Here is an 18,871-nt window from a genome sequence, read left to right as displayed (position 1 = left end):
TTAGATCTCGCCATTGCAGCAGTCACGGCCTAGCCGACTGCACCATGTTCCGTTGCCAATTTAAAGCGCAATTAAAGACACAAAGGGGAAGGATCAAATAAAACAAACGAAATAAAAAAGGGGGGGGGATATAAAATGGGAAACACATGTAATAACTCAGCTGGAGGTGAAATGTAAAGACCTGCTGAGGGACTCTGATTAGACCAAATTAGCCGAATTATAGATTAGAATTCAGTCCGTCAAGTCAGGCAAAAAATCGCAAATAACTCCAGACCCCCGCTGCCGACTCATGCCAGCAACGGCGAGTAGCTAATCCCTGAGTAGGATAAAAAAGGGGGAACACCAACAGACGCACAACACCATAAAATCACAGAACTGGAACAACGTAATACATTGCCATTTAAACAAAGCCCCAAGCGCAAACCGACCTCTCATGTGACGGGGCGAATATATCGTCTGTAACTTGACGACTTCCATCGCCCCACCGCTTGGATTTCAGTTCTGGAGCAACCCGCCACAGCAGCCGACGTCGCTGCGCCTATGCGAAAGGAATGGGTACCGAAAGCAGTGGGTGGGAGGCCCAAGCCCGCCAAACAACGACTCAGCATCCAACGAAACTGGTATTTCGTGACTGGCAGCCCATCATAATGCAACAGCCAAGACCCCTCCTTAACGGGTCGCACCACCACATATTGCCTTGCCAGCCAACTGGGCAAACGCTCTCCTCTAGCGCTGGAACCATTGTAACCCAGCGCCCTCTCCCCACTTGATCCGTCTTGGAGAGTCGCAACCTGCACAGCAAGGACCTCTCACCCACTACCACGTCCCCGACCAGCATGCGCGAATCTGCTCTCTTGGAAGGCGCTACCAACTCAGAAACTCGAAAGGCCCCGTGGTAAGCCATTGAGAACGCCAAACTAAACAAAAGCGTCTCAAACCTGGACGACGCGACTCGCCCTACCGCCTCGATGACGGCTGGCAACAAAGCCGCATCGATGGGCCGCCTCCTATCCGGTGGCGACGGCACAACTTGCGCCCACCCTTTCATTGCCTTCCGCAGAACCTCGCTTTTTGTTACGTCAGGGACGCCTCGCAGCTTGCAGAAAAATGAGATGCCTGCCAAATACCGCGATACCACTGCTCGTGACCTACCGGAGACGTAAAGCTGCCACATAAAAGAAAGCATCAGCCGATGCCTACTCTTACCTTGATGCTGACGCCCTTGGACAAACTCCTCCCATTCACTCCAAGCTTGTTCGTAAGCCTTGAGCGTGGCTGGTGCTACTGACCGCAACGCTAGACCCTCCAGACCGGCCCGATCACCTGCCAAACCTAACCGGGACAATGAAAACCTTGCTCGTTGGCCTCAGGTGCCAACAACCAACACCTCTCCCACTGTCCTCGCGACAAAGCGTCGACAATCCCATTCTCCAAACCGGGCACATGTTGCGCGCGGAACCACAGGTTCCCATGCAAGCATGTCAAAAGCAATTGCCCTAGCACCCGCATAACCACCAACGACTTTGCCCTCTGGTTATTAATCGCATGCACCACGCCCAGATAATCGCATCTAAACAAAATGCTGCGATTAGCCAGCCGATCGCCCCAGACCTCCAACGCCACCATAATGGGAAAAACTCCAGAAGCAAAAGGTCCTTCGTGAAACCCCCGCGATGCCATTCTGCCGGCCACGAGGCCGCGCACCAAGATCCCTCCAGATGGCAACCGAATCCAGAGGCGCCCGCTGCGTCGGTGAACAGCTGCAACCTAGCGCTGTCCGCCATTGGGGCCTGCCATATACACACCCCGTTGAAGTCCTCGAGGAACGAGGCCCATATTGCCAAATCCCTCTTAATCTCTGAGGACAAACGCACGAAATGGTGCGTTCTGGCACACCCCGCAGTCGCCCTTCACAGCTTCCGGCAGTACACACCTAAAAGCGAACTCAAATGAGCCGGAAGGCGCCTGGAGCCTTCTTAGGAACCACCCCCACTGGAGAGATGACCAAGTCATCCCCCGAAGGAACACGCCGCGTTGTTAAACGTGAAACATTTTCCTTTTGTGGTGGCACGCCCCCCTGCACGGACTGCCGACCTACCTGACTTGGCCAATCCGCCGTCCGCGCCGAACCACTGGGAGGACGACCCTGCATGGTGCCCGTCCGCCCCCGGCTTCCGGGGCTCCTCCGCCTGTAGCGAAGCCCGGGTGACCTTGAGCCCAACCTCAACGTCCTTGAACCCGAAGTCCATGACCTGCAAACCTTCCTGTTGTTCCCTGAATTCCTGATCGTACCTGCGCCACTCCGATCCCGAAGACGTGCGCTGCATGTCATGTACGAGATGCAGGTACCTAATTATATTCGTGTGCTCTGCCGGCCTGTCCTCCAGGTAAGATGCCGCGAAGACCCAGAACCCGGCCAGGCAATTATCGAAGGTACGGAATGCCTCAGCCCCGATGCCCTTCTTTGCGCCGCCACCTTATACTCTTTCTTCGCACCCTTCGTCAATACGAACACGTCCACGAAGTCGCCCCTCCAAATCTTCTTGCGGCAGCTATCTCGCAGCCCCCGCAGTACAGCAGTATAGACGAATCGCACGACACCGGGCAAATTGCGAGCTTCTTGGCCCTACGCGCTTCCACACTAAGCCGCTTGCGCCTGTTCCGCTGCCCTCTTGGCGAATTTAGTTGCCCGCTTCTTTGCCCTAGTTGTGCTACTGACTTCGGACGCCTGTGACGACATTGAAGATGAGGAAGAGGAAGAACTACGCGAACTAGAGCTCGTGGAGGAACCCGAATACCGACTGCACCACCTTACCTGATGCCGCCGACTGCCCCGACATGGAATCTTCCGGCGCGTCCAAATCGTTGCCTTCCTCCTCGAAATCTGCCATCGCCTCATCCCCGAGCTCCCTTGAAAAAGAGGAAGAAGCGGAGGACCCCTCCAGCACTCGCGGCACATGCCGCGGCCTCAGTGCTGGGGGCGTTGCGGCCGTGAGCTCCCCCGCGTCCTGCCCTGGACCCTGTTGTAATTCTGCGGCGACCGTCCCGAGCTCACGGCAGGCGCGTGCCACCCGCTGCGCCGCCATAGCCCGCAGCCCGCCGGAACGAACAGCCGTTCTAGGGGAGGCAGCTGCGGCTAGCGGCCCTAACACCTTCACCGCTGTGGCCAGGGCCGAGCCAGCGCTCCGGAGGGGTCGTGACTGCCACAAAACGCGGTCCTGGGTCCTTCGCCGGGGCCCGCGTGCGACCACGCACTCGCCGCCCGACATGCGTGTGCCGGGCATCCGACGCACGCTGCCCTTGCGGGAAAGCGGAGGCACCGCTGTCGACGCCCGCACTGCCCTCGCCTCCGAATTTGACCCCTCTTCCCGTGTATCGGAACTATCCGATGCCGCAGAGGGGGGGGTGGGACCGCCGCGAGCTCCTGCGGCGCGTGCAGCAGCCCCGCGGCCACTAACCCATTCCCTGTCCCCCCTCCTCCCCCGCAGGCCGCTAGATTCCGGCCCTGGTGGAGTGATCTGAAAAGACCGGGAACCCCGCGGCGCAGCAGAGTGCGCGCGCACTGCTCCGCTTTCAGTGGACACGGGCTCGCGCACCCGGTGACCTCTTGCTGCCGCACCCCTTCTCCTTGGTATCGCACTGCCCTGCCAGTGATCATAATTGCCCTGTCTCCCCTCTCCCCCCGGCTCCCGCAGGACTCCGGCTGCCTGGGAGATAGCAGGGGAGACAGCAGGGCCGGCGGCGCTGCTGCGCACACACATGCGCGGCTAGCGGCGCCAGAGGCGAGCGTGGGCGCGCGCGCACCTCGGGCGCGCGCCCCACTGCTCTCTGTCACCACAAGGCCTCTTGTCTGGGCTCCTGCATTAAGAGCTCCATTAGCTTAACCTGGTTGATCACTGCCTCTCCCCCTCCCTCCCCGCTCCACACCGTGTTCCGGCTGCGGGGGAGAGGGCTGAGGAGACAAGGAGGAAAGCGGCGCCGCTGCGCGCACACGTGCGCGAGCGGCGCCGCGCGTGTCCCACCGCTTCCGGTCCGTGCTCTCTCAGCCGAAGCGTTTGGGGATGACGCCGTGCGAGGCCCTGCGACAGGCCTCGCTCGGCTGGCCACCGTCCCCCGCCCAGTGCCCTCCCCCCGCCTGGAACCACTAGCCGGCCCCGGCAAGGGGGAAGAGCTGGGCATCGAACTCAGTCTCCGGTCCCTGGATGAGCGCCTGGCGCGGCGCGCTCCCGCGGGCACCCGGCTCTGGGGCTTCCCCGGCCATGCCCGGAGGCAAGGGCTGCTGCCCGCCCACCTCCGGGCGGCCTGACTCCCTCTCTGATCCTCCTCGTCGGCCGCTCCCGCCAGTCACATCCGGCCCGGCTTCCGCCAGATCCCTCGAGGAGGCCCTAGGAGACGGGACGCCGTCCCCAGGGCCAGCCAGCTCGCCCCCGGAACCAGCCCCCACCGCCCGATGAGCGGTAACGGGCTGGGGTCCCGGCGGACCGTCGTGGGCGAGTGGCAGCCAGAGCACTGATGTGTGACCTAAATGCAGGGAGCTGACAATAGAGATGGCTACTGACTCTGTCTCAACACAGTGACTCGAATCATCAGGAAGTGTGAATGATTCGAGTCACTCACTGTTTCATGAGTCGAGACAGCAGCAGCAGCAGCTTCTCTCAGACAGAGGGAGGAAACTCTGTGTCCTGTGTCCTTCAGTCAGTGTGTTCTGCTGTCTTTAGCTGTGATTGGCCAGAGGCTATACCAGGTGACACCCAGTGGGAGGGGGGAGGGAGCAGTCACGACTCACCAGTCAGTGAGTGCTGTGCTGCTGTGCCTGATCCATGTCATGAATCATGATTCATCCTGAGTCTGCCAGTGAGTTGAGACAGTTGTACACTGTGTAGACTCAGTGACTCAGTGAATGAATCTGATTCATGCAGCAGGAGGTGGAGCCCCTGTGGTACAGGGCTCTCGGCTCAGTGCTCACTGATCCTGCTCAGTGTGATTGTGGGTGGCAAACTCCCTGGAGCCTAGATAGTGGATAATATAATAAATCCAAGGCCACCTAAAATCATCCAATTAGCAAAGTATGCAAGATTTAAAAAAAAAACGTTTTTATTTGGTTTAGTTACAGAATGAATGATGTGTTTCATGGCTGTTAAGCTTTCTCTCCTCAGCCAAAAGTAATGTCATATTCTATAACTAGTATGCAATAAGTGGTTATTAATAATATATCAACATAACAGTAAATCTATGTTAACATATTATTAACAATCAGGGCATAAGCAGCTGCCTCCCCCAGATACACTGTACAATCACTGCAGCTGAATAACTCCATGAGTCCAGCACTGATCCTCCAGCACTGGCAACTCACTGATTCATGTGCAGTCTCTGCAACACATTCCACTACAGATGAGTCATGACTCATGTGCCGAGACACTGACTCCAGACACTTCACTGAACTGAGTCATGTGTCTCAGCTCAGTTCAGTGAATCACTTTGCCCATGACTAGCTGACAAAACACTGAAATGTATAAATCCGAAAAAGAAAATGGGGGGATTCTGCAAAGCAGCACTCACCCCAAAGCAAATCACCAAGAGACTTAAGATGGCCTCTCCTTCCCTATATATAGCAAACCCTCCCCCTAAAGAAGGCTGTACTTTCCTCACAGCTAGGTCCACCCCTCCCCAGATGTTTAACTCTTTCCTTTCCTATGCAGTCAATACTCTCTCCTTCCACAGCCATATGACGAGCGCTGGCTACCGCCAGTGCCCTCCTCAAATAATCCTATCACATCCCCTCAAACCCGTGCAACGCATCGGTGTATCATAGAGTAATTAACTATATAATGACTTTTAGTTTAGAATAAGGGGTATACAGTAGAGATGAGCGGGTTCGGTTCTCAGAGAACCAAACCCTACCGGACTTCATGCTCCAAGCCCGGACCAGAGTCAGGCTCAGGTTTTCCCACCTGACGCGGAAACCAGAACGAGGCAAAACATCATCATCCCGCTGTCGGATTCTCGCGGGGTTTAGATTCCATATAAGGAACCGCGCGTTGCCGCCATTTTCACTCTGCATTGGAGAGTGTACAGAGATGACATGTCTCCATTCTCTCAGTGTCCTGAGTGTCTCAGTGTGCTGCATCTGTCCAGTCACAGTGGTTGTGTCCTCTTGCTGCCATATGTCCAGTGCTGCTGTATAGGGTGCTGTGTTGTGCTGCATCACTTCAGTGGTGGTGTATTGTGATGCATCAATCCAGTCACAGTGGTGGTGTCCTCAGCTGCCATATGTACAGTGCTGCTGTATAGGGTGCTGTGTTGTGCTGCATCAGTTCAGTGGTGGTGTCTTGCGCATCAGCCATCATTCATTCCAGTGACCAGTCACAGTGGTATCCTCTGCTGCCATATGTCCAGTGCTGCTGTATAATAATAACAAGTCCCTTACAGTGTTGCTGTGTTGTCCTGCATCAGACCAGTGGTAGTGTCCCATGCATCAGCCATCAGTCATTCCAGTGACCAGGCTGTCACAGTGGTATCCTCTGCTGCCATATGTCCAGTGCTGCTGTATAATAAAAACAAGTCCCTTACAGTGTTGCTGTGTTGTCCTGCATCAGAACAGTGGTAGTTTCCTGTGCATCTGCCATATAGGCGTGCGCAGCACATTTTATTAGGGGGTGCACCGTCGGAATGGTGTGTCTAGCACCGCCTTTTGGGCGTGTCTAACACCATTTATTGACGGTCAACGCAATATAAAATATCCATACTTGTACCAATCCTAATAAAGCAGATACATTGTCAGATGTTGTGGTGTGCACCAAACAAACACCCCTGATGGCACTCACTGCAATTACACTGCTCCTCCTCAGCCTGGTCTGGCTCCCCCTCTCTTTCCCCTGCAAGCTGCAGCAGCTTACTTACAAGTCAGTCACTCACTGACACTGACAGTCGCAGACTAGTACTGCTGCTGCTGGAAAAACGAGTGACGTGTCAATGTTGCTGCCGGCCGCCTGCCAGTATTGAACGTGTCTTCCTAAGAGGAACGCTGGCTGCTTGCTGATCCTCATCAGTGGCTGGCATTGGCATAGCATAGAAGGAGAGAGGTGGGCATGTGGCAGGTGTGATTGGTGGGCGTGCGAGCAGCATGACGTAATCACATCACATCACGCTGTTTTTGTACATGGAGGTGGAGCCGGGAGTTTGAAAGCTGGTGGCAGTGGCACGCTTGATTAACCCATGCGTCGGGTCAGTAATGCAGTCCTGACAGGTTTCAGCGCAGAGGGGACAGTAATCAGCCTGCTCAGCGATCGCTGCATCAGGCATGTGAGATCGAGGTGCCACTGCCAGACATTAGGGGGTGCCTGTGCGCACCAGGCACCCCCCTGCACGCACCTATGATCAGCCATCAGTCATTCCAGTGACCAGTCACAGTGGTATCCTCTGCTGCCATATGTACAGTGCTGCTGTATAATAATAATAACAAGTCCCTTACAGTGTTGCTGTGTTGTCCTGCATCAGACCAGTGGTAGTGTCCTGTGCATCAGCCATCAGTCATTCCAGTGACCAGTCACAGTGGCATCCTCTGCTGCCATAGGTCCAGTGCTCCTGTGCCGCATATTGTGTTATATAACTACAGAAAAATAACGGAGAACAAAAATTTGGAGGATAAAATAGGGAAAGATCAAGAACCACTTCCTCCTAGTGCTGAAGCTGCTGTCACTAGTCATGACATAGACAATGAAATGCCATCAATGTCGTCTGCCAAGGCCAATGCCCAATGTGATAGTAGAGGGCATGTAAAATACAAAAAGCCAAAGTTCAGTAAAAAGACCCCCAAAAAGAAATTTCAATCGTCTGAGGAGAAACGTAAACTTGCCAATATGCCATTTACGACACGGAGTGGCAAGGAATGGCTGAGGCCCTGGCCTATGTTCATGACTAATGGTTCAGCTTCACATAAAGATGGAAGCCCTCATCCTCCTGCTAGAAAAATTAAAAGAGTTAAGATGGAAAAAGCACAGAAAAGAACTGTGTGTTCTGAGATGGTATCACAAATCCCCAAGGAGAGTCCAAGTGTGTTGGCGGTTGCGATGCCTGACCTTCCCAACACTGGACGAGAAGAGGTGGCTCCTTCCACCATTTGCACGCCCCCTGCAAGTGCTGGAAGGAGCACCCACAGTCTAGTTTCTGATATTAAAATTGAAGATGTCACTGTTGAAGTACACCAGGATGAGGATATGAGTGTTGCTGGCGCTGAGGAGGAAGTTGACAATAAGGATTATGATGGTGATGTGGTTTGTTTAAATCAGGCACTATGGGAGACAGTTGTTGTCCGTGGGATGAATAAGCCCATTGTGATGCCTGGGCAAAATACCAAAAAAGCCACCTCTTCGGTGTGCATTCATCAGAAGTCAGTGTCAAGTTGTGAAACTTTGGGTAAGAGCATAAGCAGTCCACTGACACCTAAATCTCTTCTTTATCTTGAACCCAAGCTCCTGCAAGCCACACCACCAACTCCCTCAAAGTCCACTTCCGCCTCAGCCATGAATGTCAGTAGTCCTGCAGGCCATGTCCCTGGCAAGACTGACGAGTCCTCTCCTAACTGGGATTTTTGGGAGGATCCTTGAGTGGTATGCCTACTGCTGCTGTTGCTGCTGCCTCTGCTGTTGTTGCTGCTGGTAGTCGATTGTCAACCCAGAGGGGAAGTCTGAAGACCACTTGTGCTACTTCAACTAAGCAATTGACTGTCCAACAGTCCTTTGTGAGGAAGATGAAATATGACTGCAGTCATCCTGTTTCAAAGCGAATAACTGAGGCCTTGACACTTATGTTGGTGGTAGAGGTGCATCCAGTATCCACCATTAGTGCAGTGGAATTTAGACAATTGATAGAGGTAATGTGTCCCCGGTGCCAAATCCCATCTAGGTTCCACTTCAGTAGGAAGGTGACACCGAGAATGTACAGAGACGTCAGAAAAAGTGTCGCCAGTGTCCTAAAAAATGCGGTTGTAACCAGTGTCCACTTAACCACGGACATGTGGACAAGTGTAAAAGGGCAGACTAAGGACTATATGACTGTGACAGCCCTCTGGGTAGATGTATTGCCTCCCGCAGCAACAGCAGAATCTCGCAAATCCAAACTCATTTCTAGGCAGGCTACGCTGTGTATCACAGCTTTCCATAAGAGGCACACCACTGACAACCTCTTACAGAAATTGAGGGACATAATCGCGCATTAGCTTACCCCACTTAGACTCTCCTGGGGATTTGTGATATTGGACAACGCCACCAATATTGTGTGTGCATTACAGCTGGGCAAATTCTAGCATGTCCCATGTTTTGCACATACAATTAATTTGGTTTTGCAGAATTTTTTGAAAAATGACAAGGGTGTACAGGAGATGCTGTCGGTGGCCCCAAAAATTGCGGGCCACTTTCGACATTCTGCCACTGCGTGCCGAAGACTGGAGCACCAGCAAACACTCCTGAATCTGCCCTGCCATCAACTGAAGCAAGAGGTGGTAACAAGGTGGAATTCAACACTATATGCTTCAGAGGATGGAGGAGCAGCAAAAGGCCATTAAAGGCTATACATCCACCTGCGATATAGGCAAAGGAGGGGGAGTGCACCTTACTCAAGCGCAGTGGAGAATGATTTCCGTCTTGTGCAATGTTCTCCAACCCTTCGAACTTGACACACGTGAAGTCAGTTCAGACACTACCAGCTTGAGTCAGGTCATTCCCCTCATCAGGATTTTGCAGAAGCAGCTGGAGAAATTAAAGGAGGAGCTAAGATGGAGCGATTCCGCTAAGTATGTGGGACTTGTGGATGGAGTCCTTCATTCACTTTGCCAGGATTCAAGGGTGATCAATCTGTTGAAATCAGAGCACTACATTTTGGCCACCGTGCTCGATCCTAGGTTTAAAGCCTACGTTGTATTTCTCGTTCCGCAGACACAAGTGTGCAGAGTTGCAAAGACCTGCTGGTGAGTAAATTGTCAACTCAAGCGGAATGTGACCCGTCAACAGCTCCTCCTTCAATTTCTCCTGCCACTGGGGCTGCAAGGAAAAGGATAAGATTTCCTAGCCCATCCGCTGGCGGTGATGCAGGGCAGTCAGGAGCGAAAGCTGACATCTAGTCCGGAATGAAGGACCTGCCAACGATTACTGACATGTCTACTGTCACTGCATATGATTCTGTCACCATTGAAAGAATGGTGGAGGATTATATGCGTGACAGCATCCAAGTAGGTATGTATACTGGCAGGAAAAATAGGCAATTTGGATGCCCTTGCACAAACTGGCTTTATTTTATCTAAGTTGCCCCCCCCTCCAGGGTGTACTCCAAAAGAGTGTTTTTGCAGCCGGTAACCTTGTCAGCGATCAACGTAGGAGGTTACTTCCACAAAATGTAGAGAAGATGATGTTCATCAAAATGAATGATAAATTCCTCCAGGAAGACCTTGACCAGCAATTGTCTCCGGAAAGTACACAGAGACCTGTGATGGTGGATTCAAGTGGGGATAAATTAATACTCTGTGAGGAGGGGGATGTACACAGTGAAAGGGGTGAGGAATCGGAGGATGAGGATGAGGTTGACATCTTGCCTCTGTAGAACCAGTTTGTGCAAGAAGAGATTGATTGCTTCTTTTTTGGTGGGGGCCCAAACAAACCACTAATTTCAGCCACAGTAATGTGGCAGACCTTGTCGCTGAAATGATTGGTTTGTTAAAGTGTGCATGTCCTGTTTATACAACATCTTCCACCTCTTTTTCTTCTTTGCATCATGTGCTGTTTGGGGACTATTTTTTTAAAGTGCCATCCTGTCTGACACAATTCCAGTGATACTGCCATATACAGTATGTTGAGTGGTACTGCGATATAATTCCAGCGATATTTCTGTATAATTCCAGTGGGAATTGTTTGTGTCGCTTAGCTTAGTCATACAGCTACCTCGGTGCAACTTTTAGGCCTAAAAACAATATTGTGAGGTGTTCAGAATAGACTGGAAATGAGTGGAAATGAATGTTATTGAGGGTAATAATACCGTAGGATCAAAATTACCCCCAAATTATGTGATTTTAGCTGTTTCCCTTCCCCCCCAAAAAAAATCATCCAGATCCAAAACCAAAACATGAAAGGGTGGTTTTGGCAAAACCAAGCCAAAACCAAAACGCGAAAGTGGAATTAGAACAAAAACACAAAACACGAAAAGTGCCAGCCGCACATCTCTAGTATGTGCATTCTAAGTTTATTATTAATATAGAGCACAGGTTCTCAAACTTGGTCCTCAGGACCCCACACGGTTCATGTTTTGCAGGTCACCTGTAGATTTTTAAAATGTGACAGTTGGTGATACACAGTGCAGCTGCTAAGTGACATGGAAAACGTGAACCGTGTGGGGTCCTGAGGACCGGGTTTGAGAACCACTGATATAGAGTAAGATCTCTCATCAGAGGTAAATATAATATTGGCCCTGGTGAGTTACATACAATATAAAAGACACACAAACATGTTATATATATATATATATATATATATATGAGATAGCAGAGACCTAGGCGCTATGTACAGACGTGCAATGATATAAAGTGATTAGAAAACACTCCTCATCCCTTGCATGAGTGGCAGCTCATAATACAAATTTTGTGTTTGGTGTACAAAAAAAACAGGCAATAGAGAATACAAGCGCCCACGAGTGTGATAGCTAAGTAATAAAAGGAATTTTTAGGTGGGTGTTTTTATGGCCCAAAACACTTATCTGGTAAAAGAACTTCCAACGAGTATCCACCATTTGAGATATCACATGTAAGAGAAAAAAACAGAGCAAACATAGTTTGTACCGTTCTCAGACTTACAGCATGTCATTTGTAATAGAGGGCGAAATCAGGGATCAAGCTTATTCCCAATAATGCATATTTACTAGCCCAAATATTAAAAGGTTAAAAATACATAGGTTTAATATACAAAGACATACAATGGCTAAAAAACATGCGTACAAGATTTAAAACATAGAGAGCTTATCTGTCCATCAAAGGAGATCAGCAACAAACTGTCCCAAATATAAAGACACACGTACAAAATTTAAAACATCATAAGTTTATCTGTCCATCAAAGGAGATCAGCAGCAAACTGTCCAAACGCGTTTCGTCCGTCAAAGTCTGGACTTCATCAAGGGGAACCCCTTGAAGAAGTCCATACTTTGACGGACGAAACGCGTTGGGTCAGTTTGCTGCTGATTTTCTTATATATACACAAGAAGATGCATAGCTGGTGAAATAACAAAAAATATTTTTTTCCCTGCAATTTATATGGAGACATGAAGATAACTCTTATGGCTCTGAGGACGTCACCCCAGCTGTTATAAACTGCAAGAGTGAGAGTGCGAACTGCTTCGGAACTATATACAGGAGGATATGATAAGTATACTCTAGATCTGCACCCACAGTTAACTAAATGGAAATAATTTTGGATACGAGTGATTGGACAGCAATATTAAGTATAAGACATGCTTTTGGAAACCCTATTATACAATAAGTGATGTTGATTACTGGTTTTAATTGGATTAGGCTAATGCTCAGGGCCGTCTTTTAATATGGGCTCAGTGGGCTCTTGCTTCAGGTGATGGCAGGGCAGGTTCAGGAGGGTTTGATGGCGCTCCAGTCTTCGGCACATGGTAGCTGAATGCCGAAAGTGGCCCACAATTTTCCGGGCCACCAACAGCATTTCCTACACTCCCAGTCATTTTTCAAAAAAATTCTGCACCACCAAATTCATTGTATGCATAAAACATGCGACGTGCTGGAATTTGCCCACATGTAATGCACGCACAATATTGGTGGCGTTGTCCAATATCACAAATGCCCAGGAGAGTCTAATTGGGGTAAGCGATTGTGCGATGATGTCCCTCAGTTTCCGTTATAGGTTGTCAGTGGTGTGCCTCTTATGGAAAGCGGTGATACAAAGCATAGCCTGCCTAGGAATGAGTTGGCGTTTGCGAGATGCTGCTACTGGTGCCGCCGCTGCTGTTGTTGCTGCGGAAAGCAATACATCTACCCAGTGGGCTGTCACAGTCATATAGTCCTTAGTCTGCCCTGCTTCACTTGTCCACATGTCCGTGGTTAAGTGGACAGTGGGTTCAACTGCATTTTTTAGGACATTGAGGACACTTTTTCTGACGTCTCTGTACATTCTTGGTATCGCCTGCCTAGTGAATTGGACCTAGATGGGATTTGGTAACGGGGACACACTACCTTAAAAAAATCTCTAAGTCCCACTGAACTAATGGCGGATACCGGACGCACGTCTAACACCAACAAAGCTGTCAAGGCCTCAAGTATTCGCTTTGCAAAAGGATGACTGCTGTCATATTTCATCTTCCTCACAAAGTACTGTTGGACAGTCAATTGCTTAGTTGAAGTAGTGCAAGTGGTCTTCCAACTTCCCTTCTGGGATGACGATCGACTTCCAGCAGCAACAACAGCAGCAAGGGGAAGGGAGATTTTTTGCTGCGCCTATGTCTATCAATTATCTTGAATAAATTAAAACAGAACTAATGTCTTAAACATGGGATTACAAGTGTCAAAAGTGTGTGCGCCTCTATAAGGAGTAGTGTGTTACTCCTATGCTGATGAGCTGGAAGGAAATGGGAGAAAATAGAAGCGCTCAACACTTTCTGACACTGTGATCCTAGATCAGTTCACAACCAAAGGGTCAAAAAAATGTTTTTTTTATATTAAAAATAATTTATTATGATGCAGTATAAAATACACTATACACAAGATATATATCTAACATAAAAACCCTATCCTCACTGAATTGCTACATGAGTAATGTTTTGAACTCACATCAATTGCATATGTGTATGAACAGACAATGCCAACTAGGTGACTTAGCAGCAGAGTGATTGTAACAACCGTTGCAGTAATGTTACCAAGGCTGTTGTTTGACACTGTTGAAAGTAAAGTGAAACACAGTTGCTAAATGTGAAAAATAAGATCATTGGTTGTAATCATGGGCTCTATAACAAGAGCTATAGTCTGAAACGTTTCAAAGTTCCAGGAGCCGATGTAGGTGAAAGTAAATTGTTAAATTACCTCTCCAATAGGGCTGAGAGGTCCCGAGCGTCCTCGGGTGAGTCCAGAAAGCCCAAAGAGGGATAGCAGATTTGAAAAGCCGTGCTGGCCGGGATCCCGCTGTTTGGACCTGTTTTCCCTGGGCGTGCGCCGCCCGCTGCAGTGTGTGGGGAGAAACAGGTGTGCGGCTGCTGTAATGAGAAGCCCGCTGCAGGGATCCAATACTTGGTGGGGCGCCTCGATCTCCCTGGACTGGCACCGTCCGTTGGAAATGAAGGGGAGAGAGGCTGATGGTCACCCACTGACGCCGCACGGAACTGAGAATGCGGCTTTGTCCTGTGCTGGAACCCGCACTGTTTGCACTTGTGGATGGTAAACTGGAGCCGTGCAGAGAGTCCCAGATAATGCAATCAATCAGTGAGGAATAAAGGGGAGGAGTCCTGACGCGTTTCGTCACGTGACCCGTGACTGCTCATTACAGCAGCCGCACACCTGTTTCTCCCCACACACTGCAGCGGGCGGCGCACGCCCAGGGAAAACAGGTCCAAACAGCGGGATCCCGGCCAGCACGGCTTTTCAAATCTGCTATCCCTCTTTGGGCTTTCTGGACTCACCCGAGGACGCTCGGGACCTCTCAGCCCTATTGGAGAGGTAATTTAACAATTTACTTTCACCTACATCGGCTCCTGGAACTTTGAAACGTTTCAGACTATAGCTCTTGTTATAGAGCCCATGATTACACCCAATGATCTTATTTTTCACATTTAGCAACTGTGTTTCACTTTACTTTCAACAGTGTCAAACAACAGCCTTGGTAACATTACTGCAACGGTTGTTACAATCACTCTGCTGCTAAGTCACCTAGTTGGCATTGTCTGTTCATACACATATGCAATTGATGTGAGTTCAAAACATTACTCATGTAGCAATTCAGTGAGGATAGGGTTTTTATGTTAGATATATATCTTGTGTATAGTGTATTTTATACTGCATAATAATAAATTATTTTTAATATAAAAAAAACATTTTTTTGACCCTTTGGTTGTGAACTGATCTAGGATCACAGTGTCAGAAAGTGTTGAGCGCAACAACAGCAGCGGCAGCAACAGCAGCAGTAGGAGTACCACACAAGAATCCTCTGGAGGAATCCCGGTTAGGAGAGGACTCCTCAGTCTTGCCAGTGACATGGCCTGCAGGACTACTGATGATCCTGACTGAGGAGGAAGTTGACGTTGAGGGAGTTGGTGATGTGGCTTGCAGGAGCTTGGGTTCAAGAGGAAGAAGGGATTTAGGTATCAGTGGACTGCTTATGCTCTTACCCAAAGTTTCACAACTTAACACTGACTTCTGATGAATGCACTGCAGGTGACGTATAAGGGAGGATGTTCCTAGGTGGTTAACGTCCTTACCCTTACTTATTACAGATTGACAGAGGCAATACATGGCTTGACACCTGTTGTCTGGATTTGCGGAGAAATAATTCCACACCGAAGAGGTGGCTTTTTTGGTATTTTGCCCAGGCATCACAATGGGCTTATTCATCCCACAGACAAAAGGTGTCTCCCCCAGTGCCTGATTCAAACAAACCACATCACCATCAGAATCCTCATTGTCAACTTTCTCCTCAGCGCCAGCAACACCCATATCCTCATCCTGGTGTACTTCAACAGTGACATCTTCAATTTGAATATCAGAAACTGGACTGTGGGTGCTCTTTCCAGCACTTGCAGAGGGCGTGCAAATGGTGGAAGGCACCACCTCTTCCTGTCCAGTGTTGGGAAGGTCAGGCATCACAACCGCTGACACACTTGGACTCTCCTTGGGGATTTGTGATACCATTTCAGAACGCACAGTTCTTTGCTATACTTTTACCAGCTTAACTGTTTTCATTTTTCTAGCGGGAGGATGAGGGCTTCCATCATCATGTGAAGCTGAACCACTATTCATGAACATAGGCCAGGGCCTTAGCCATTCCTTGCCACTCCGTGTCGTAAATGGCATCTTGGCAAGTTTACGTTTCTCCTCAAACCATTTCAATTTATTTTTTGGGGTCTTTTTACTGAACTTTGGATTTTTGGATTTTACATGCCCACTACTATCACATTGGGCATCAGCCTTGTCAGACGAAGTTGATGGCATTTCATTGTCTATGTCATGGCTAGTGGCAACAGCTTCAGCACTACGAGGAAGTGGTTCTTAATCTTTCCCTATTTTATCCTCCAATTTTTTGTTCTTCATTATTTTTAACAATATGCAGTACAGGAGAGTTTACCTCTACACCAGACAGGGCAAACCCTGTGAATTTTTTTTGGATTAAATAATAATAACCCCTTTATTTGGAGTAAATAATATAAGGCACAGGACATCACCACTGAACTTATATGGCAGCACCACTGGACTGGACTTATACAGCAGTACCACTGGAATTACACAGCAATATCACTGAACTTATACACCAGTACCACTGGAATTATACGGAAGTATCACTGGACTTATATGCAAGTACCACTGGAATTATACAGCAGGATCACTGGAATTATACAGCAGTACCAATGGACATATATGGCAGTTTCACTGGACTTGATTTTTTACGCCAGTACCACTGGAATTTTACAGCAGGATCACTGGACTTATACGCCAGTACCACTGGATTTATATGACAGGATCAATGGAATTATACGGCAGTACCACTGGACTTATATGGCAGTAACACTGGACATATACGTCAGTATCACTGGACTGGATTTATATGCCAGTACCACTGGATTTATACAGCAGAATCACTGGACATATATGGCAGGATCACTGGACTGGACATATACGCCAGTACTACTGGAATTATAAGGCTGGATCACTGGAGTTATACGCCAGTACCACTGGAATTATACTGCAGTATCACTGGAGTTATACTTCAGTACCACTGGACTTATACGGCAGTATTACTGGACTGGATTTATACTTCAGTTTCACTGGAATTATACGGCAGGATCACTGGACTTATACGTCAGTACCACTGGATTTATATGGCTGGATCAATGGAATTATATGGCAGTGCTACTGTACTTATACATTAGTACCACTGGACATATACGGCAGTATCACTGGACTGGACTTATACGCCAGTATGACTGGAATTATACGACAGGATCACTGGAATTATACGGCTGTACCACTGGACTTATACGGCAGTACCACTGGGCATATACAGCAGTATCACTGGACTAGACTTATACGCCAGTACCACTGGAATTATATGGCAGGATCACTGGACTTATACACCAGTACCACTGGACTTATATGGCAGTACCACTGGACATATACGGCAGTATCACTGGACTGGATTTATACGCCACTACCACTAGAATTATACGGCAGGATCACTGGCCTTATACACCAGTACCACTGGAATTATACAGCAGGATCATTGGAATTATACGGCAGCACCACTGGATTTATACAGCATTACCACTGGACATATACGGCAGCTTCACTGGACTGGTCTTATACTCTAGTTCCACTGGAATTATATGGCAGTATCACTGGATTTATACACCAGTACCACTGGAATTATACGGCAGGATCACTGGATTTATATGCCAGTACCACTGGAATTATTCATCAGGATCACTGGAATTATACAGCAGTACCACTGGATTAATACGGCAGGATCACTGGACATATACGGCAGGATCACTGGACTGGATTTATATGCCAGTACCACTGGAATTATACGGCAGGATCACTGGATTTATATGCCAGTACCACTGGAAATATACAGCAGTACCACTGTATTTATACGGCAGTACCACTGGACATAAACGGCAGTATTACTGTACTGGATTTATACTCCAGTTCCACTGGAATTATACGGCAGGATCACTGGACTTATACGCCAGTACCACTGGATTTATATAGCAGGATCAATGGAATTATATGCCAGTACCACTGGAATTATACAGTAGGATCACTGGAGTTATATGCCAGTACCACTGGAATTATATGACAGGATCACTAGAATTATGCGGCAGTACCACTTGAGTTATACGGCAGTACCACTGGACATATACGGCAGTATCACTGGTCCAGATTTATATGCCAGTACCACTGGAATTATATGGCAGGATCACTGGATTTATATGCCAGTACCACTGGAAATATACAGCAGTACCACTGTATTTATACGGCAGTACCACTGGACATATACGGCAGTATTACTGTACTGGATTTATACTCCAGTTCCACTGGAATTATACGGCAGGATCACTGGACTTATACGCCAGTACCACTGGATTTATATAGCAGGATCAATGGAATTATATGCCAGTACCACTGGAATTATACAGTAGGATCACTGGAGTTATATGCCAGTACCACTGGAATTATATGACAGGATCACTAGAATTATGCGGCAGTACCACTGGACTTATACGGCAGTACCACTGGACATATACGGCAGTATCACTGGTCCAGATTTATATGCCAGTACCACTGGAATTATATGGCAGGATCACTCGATTTATACGCCAGTACCACTGGAATTATACGGCAGTACCACTGGATTTATATGGCAGTAACACTGGACATATACGGCAGTATCACTGGATTTATACGCCAGTTTCACTGGAATTATATTGCAGGATCACTGGATTTATACACCAGTACCACTGGAATTATACAGTAGCACCACTAGACTTATACAGCATTACCACTGGACATATACGGCAGTATCACTGGACTGGATTTATACGCTAGTTCCACTAGAATTTTACGGCAGGATCACTGGATTTATACGCCAGTGCCACTGGAATTATTTGGCAG

Source organism: Pseudophryne corroboree, chromosome 11 (genome assembly GCF_028390025.1).
Source record: "Pseudophryne corroboree isolate aPseCor3 chromosome 11, aPseCor3.hap2, whole genome shotgun sequence".
NCBI classification, from domain to species: Eukaryota; Metazoa; Chordata; class Amphibia; order Anura; family Myobatrachidae; genus Pseudophryne; species Pseudophryne corroboree.
The sequence above is the reverse complement of the archived record's forward strand: the minus strand, read 5'-3'. Positions refer to the sequence as shown.